This window comes from Sinocyclocheilus grahami, unplaced genomic scaffold, assembly GCF_001515645.1.
Source record: "Sinocyclocheilus grahami isolate Dianchi unplaced genomic scaffold, SAMN03320097.WGS_v1.1 scaffold39.1, whole genome shotgun sequence".
Lineage (NCBI taxonomy): Eukaryota > Metazoa > Chordata > Actinopteri > Cypriniformes > Cyprinidae > Sinocyclocheilus > Sinocyclocheilus grahami.
The window spans coordinates 185535-191246 of record NW_015505218.1 but is presented as its reverse complement, the minus strand read 5'-3'; the positions used below and the strand labels follow the sequence as shown (position 1 = coordinate 191246).

Sequence of the window (5712 nt, the reverse complement as noted above, 5' to 3'; positions counted from 1 at the left end):
ATAGATAGATAGATAGATAGATAGATAGATAGATAGATAGATAGATAGATACATTTAAATTAAAATTGAGCTTAATAATGATACTAAATGTTATTGAACTGAATCCAATCAACATTGAACTGACTTGAATACTGACACTAAAGCTGAATATTGGCACTATTGTCCTCTATAGAGCTGTTTTATAGATGTAATTGATTTGGTTTCATAATCGATTAATATTATAACATTAACACTGTTATTTATCTGTTTATTAATGTAAAAAAAATCTATATTATTTAAAGTGCTATGCAAATAAATGTGACTTAAAAATCACCAAAAATATACCAGGCTACACAACAAAAGCAAACCGGATTTCAACATCCATCACAGATCTGTTAAGATAGTTCATAGCATACTGAAAAGAGGAGGGAGCTATTTTTAGACAAATTCCATTTTTAGCCCTCTGCTGCATGGAAAATGAGGAGCTATACTTCATTCAGTCATTTCTACCTCTACTGAGGTGATAATCGAGCCTCTTAACTAAAGTGAAAATCTCATTGTGAAATATTTGACAAACAAAGACAGGTACCAACCACAGACCGAGCTTGTTCCTCCATCCCTCTTCCATCAAGTGAAGATGAAGAATAGATGAGGCTCAGGAAAGCATCCCATGCCAAGCGCATCTTTTTGGGATAAAAATTAAAACGTAGGTGAAAAGGAATAGCCTTGCGTCTGTTGTTTTTATTTTTATTTGTTTGCCCTTTTAATGTTTTTTTCCCCTCCTCCGTTTATTGGCATCAAGGTTTCTTACCTGGGCAGCGTTCAGCCTTGGCTTGTCATTCCGCTCGTAACGCGTTGGCAGTTCACAGACAGCGGCGCCTGCTTGGTCGCATCTGATTGGTCGCTGAGATGACTCGCACGGCTGACGTCAAGGGCTCTGTCTGCGCTATGATTCAGAGCACGTGTACAGAAATACAGCACAGCCCTTGCTTTCACAATCACAACAACACCCATCGAACGCGACGCGACGCGACGAAACCAGAAACTAGCATTATATGTAGCTGCAAACAGAATTGTAATTAAAATGTGAAAGTAGAATTGAAATGGAATTAAATGTAACTGCTGTGGCTTTAAATGTGACCCTGGACCACAAAACCAGCCATATAGGCCCTTACGAAAAATAACCATGTTTTACTACAAATAAAACCAAGAAACCATGGCTACTGTAGTTAAACCATGGTAACCGCAAATTAACCATGGTTTTGCTAGACCAACCATAGTTTAACCATGGTATTTGTAGTAAAAATGTGGTTATACAAATGGTAATCAATACGCAAAAAGAACATGGTTACAACACTTTTACTACAATAAAACCATGGTTATTTTATTTTAATTTTTTATTTTTTTAGATCCGTTGATGTATGGTTTGTTATGATAGGACAATATTTGGCCGAGATACAACTATTTGAAAATCTGACGGTGCAAAAAAAATCTAAATCATCTTTAAAGTTGTCCAAATGAAGTTCTTAGCAATGCACATTACTAATCAAAAAATGAAGTTTTGATATATTTACGGTAGGAAATTTACAAAATATCTTCAAGGAGCATGATCTTTACTATCCTAATGATTTTTGGCATAAAAGAAAAATGTATAATTTTGACCCATACAATGTACTTTTGGCTATTGCTACAAATATACCCCAGCGACTTAACACTGCTTTTGTGCTCCAGGGTCACAAATAGGGTACATTTCATTTTTCAGTATGAAACATAAGGAATAATCTATCTGCATCTGTACTGTAGCCTATTTCAACGGTTTAACTGTAATCACTAGAGGAATAAAGAGTTATATCTATTGGTTTTTACGCTGAGGAACTCAGTGGACTAGTATCTGAAAGGACTAACTAGTCTTCTTGGCTAACTATCTTGTCACATGCGTCATATTAGTCAAGATCCCCCACTATCTTATTGCTCACTTTGACAACATTACCCAATTTACTCTTTCCAAACGAAAAGTTAACACAAATTCAGTAAAACAAGACATCCATATTACGAATACAAAGTGTGCAACATGCAATGAAGAGCTTTTTCTCATCAGCACTTCCTCAAATATCCCCATGTGGCCAAATATTTTTTTTTATATATTTCAAAATATGTATTAAAAATGGCCAAAAAATCTAATTTACCAAAATGTTTAAAAATATATTTATATGAATATATTTTCTACCCACATAACTTTTGGCCCCTTTTTTGTCACAATATTTGGAAAATATAAATATATTTTTAAAAAGCATTTAAAAATGCTGTAGCCAGTCCAAGAAAATACATCCACATTTACAACAGCTTCACTGTTTACAGCTTATATTTAAATATATATTTTGTCTAGGGAAAACATGGCAATCAGTGGACATCTGTTTTGAACATTAATATTGAATAAAGAATGATCACACCATTGTATAAACATTAGATACTGGAACTACTACCGAATCTTTCCATAGAACATTAGCTCACTTTCTTTTTAATTTTTTTGTATAATAACTGATTAGACAAAACTCTGAAAGCTTCTCCGCATAAGGCAGGCCAATACATTATATTTATTAATACTGAAATGATATTTAAAATAATAGATGCTTCGTCAAACGCTTTCATGGGCTGGTGCTGGCCATGGTGCTGATTGTAGTTAATGGAGTTGATGCCAGATGGCAGCAGAGTCACATTCAACTCTAACCAGGCTGTCTGATGATGCAAATGTGATCCTATGGCTTCTTTTTATTGGTCAGCAACATTTAGGATGAATTCATCTTCAATGATATATTAAATATTTCTAAACGTCATGAGCAGTCAATTACAATACCAAAGCATTCCTGTAGTCCAAACAGTAGAAAACGGCACAATCAACAGACTTTTTCAAGAAGATATGACTTTGATTACCATGAACATGTAGACCTTGAAGGCAAAGATGCTTTACACTAAACATTAGAAAAAGTCCAAGGCACTTCTCCTGGTACAAAGGGTTAGAACGCCTTTGTTATTGTTTTGGCTGGTTGCATTATACAGTAAGTCATTAAATTGTTTTAAAAGAAAACTACACACTGACTGATACATTTCAGCCTTGTTTCACACTTTATCTACATCGTCAAATTTGTCATTAAATATTGAAATTTCAGCTCAATCATTTCAGCCATTCATTTGAGGTATCAAATGAATATTTTTAGTATTCCTTTTATAGATATTAATAGATTTCACACATCACAAAGAGGAAATTGGGAGCAGAATGAATCCAGCTGAGAATATCCTACAATTCAAGGCGCCCACGTAAAAAATAATGTTTGTCTTTTAGTCACTGAGTTTATATATATATATATATATATATATATATCTCTCTCTGATGTATATGCTTATAGTTTAGTTTGATCTGTCATGTATTTCCCACGGGCGGATGAATCACTCTCTCTTGTCTTACTTCAAGAAAACCACAATTTAAGTAATCTTACAGTCTCAGATATTTCAGCCTGAATCTTCCCCATTTCAGTCTTTTTTTTAAAGGAACAGTTCACTCAAAAATGAACATTTCCTGAAAATCAACTCACCCTCAGACCATCCAAGATGTGGATGAGTTTGTTTCTTCATCAGATCTGGAGAAATGTAGCATTGCATCACTTGCTCACCAATGGATCCTATAAGCAGTGAATGGGTGCCGTCAGAATGAGAGCTGATAAAAACATCACAATAATCCACAAGTAATCTACACCACTCCAGTCCATCAGTGAACATCTGGAGAAGACAAACGCTGTGTTTGTAAGAAACAAATCTATCATAAAAATGTTTTAACTTCACACTGATCCAAAAATATCCATAATCCATGCTTTCTCCAGTGAAAAAATCATCTGATCTGAATCAGGAGAATAATATGCAAGCACTGTTTACAAGTGAAAACAGTTCAAAAACAAATATGTGGGTGGATTTTGATGTGAGAGGACAACTGTTTAAAGTTAAAATGTCTTTATGATAGATTTGTTTCTTACAAACACGCAGATTTTGGCTTCACAAGACGTTAACTGATGGACTGGAGTGGTGTGGATTACTTGTGGCTTATTGTGATGTTTTTATCAGCTGTTTGGACTCTCATTCTGACGGCACCCATTCACTGCAGAGCATCCATTGCTGAGCAAGTGATGCAATGCTACATTTCTCCAAATCGGTTCTGATGAAGAAACAAATCTACATTTTGGATGGCCTGAGGGTCAGAAAATGTTCATTTTTGTGTGAAAATGTTCCCTTGAAAATCTGAAAACTGGCATCTCTCTGGCTCTTCCGTGAACCACTACCTGTTCCAGTTTTATCACAAAACAAATAGATACCAAAAGTGTCCCAGTTATTGATTCAGTAACTAATCTAGCAGTATTTTAAGTCATATGTGAGTACACTTAATATTAATCCAAATAGTTTTAAAACAGACTTGTTTTAGCGCGTCCCATCGTAGGGGAGCAGAATTTTCTAGACACTTGGAAGCTGACGTTTGACTTTGACTAGTAAGCACTCAAACCATCAAAAACACTTCTAACACCCTAACAACCACAATAATAACACTTTGGTATCATGGCAACAAAAACTAAAAACATGCAGTCAAGCATCAGGCTACAAAAGCCCTACGAGACCAAGCCTTTTATTTTGGTTATCACTCTAGTTTTCTTGTGATCCTGATTTACACTGTACAAAAAAAAAATACCATTTTCAGTTGAAATATTTCATCGGCATCTCTCTTACTTTATTTTATAATCACGCAGATGTAGCAGTCATTCAGTTTAGGGCATATGTCACATCCCATGATGATATGGGATATTTTATACATTAAGGGAAAGCATATTATAATCTCACACAAATTGTTTGTGCACCCTATGTTTGAATTTGCTCGATATTGCCTTGATGTCCCTTAAATTACAGTTTTTGCAGTGTCCTTTTTTGAAGCGAGTGGGTCTTGAGGTCAAAATATTTTATTTTTATCTTACTTATTTCACTTTTCTCTTGCTTTTTATCTTAACTGAAATGTATTAATTAGCAAAGATCATCTGAAAATCATTCAGGTTGTATTCCTTTAGTGTTAGCTAAACAAACTCACTCTGAATAATGAAGCTGCTGCTCTTGGGTGTAGTCCTTATATTTTGTGGTTTCAGATCCTCCCCAGATGCTTTCTTGATTTTGGCCATTAGTTCACCCCATATTTATGCAATCTAGAAACCAAGCTTTGTGTTTCCTGTCACTGTGCACTTGAGCAAATCTGCTTCCTCTATTTGAAGGGAGTGTCTCTTGTTTTGTTTGTGGCTTTGGTGACAGTTTTTAGAAGAATGATGTCAACTATGGAACAGCACCCATGACTGAGGACATGCACTGAAACTGAACTACTGAAAAAAAAAAACATTGAACATTCATGCTTTATCAACTAGTCTCTTGATGCAAGGCACCATTTCAGTGTAGCTGCAATGCTTAACTTATCCCTGCCGGATATACTCTGTCCAGTCTGATGTCCTGCCACTGTTTATTAACCAGTGTCTTTGCTGCTGACCTTTGATGATCCAATTCAAACATACTAATATGCAAAAAAGGACTAACACAATTAGTTTTTTTATGGAGTAACGCAATATTGTAATGCATTACTTTCCATGAAAAGTAACTAAGTAAAGCAATTAGTTACTTTTTATGGAATAATGCAATATTGTAATGCATTACTTTCCA

The 5712-nt window shown here is 34.9% G+C and overlaps 1 protein-coding gene across 1 annotated transcript in view; it reads right to left on the bottom strand.

Annotated features, from left to right (window-relative positions):
- Window positions 1-822, bottom strand: part of LOC107582009 (G-protein coupled receptor 12-like) — a 3893-nt gene extending 3071 nt beyond the window's left edge. Inside the window, exons 1-2 of the mRNA XM_016267700.1 lie at window positions 791-822; window positions 573-662 (exon numbers count right to left, since the gene is read on the bottom strand). The gene's annotated coding sequence lies outside the window, so the exon portion shown is untranslated. The remainder of the gene's footprint in view (window positions 1-572; window positions 663-790) is intronic.
- Window positions 823-5712: the final 4890 nt, after the last annotated feature.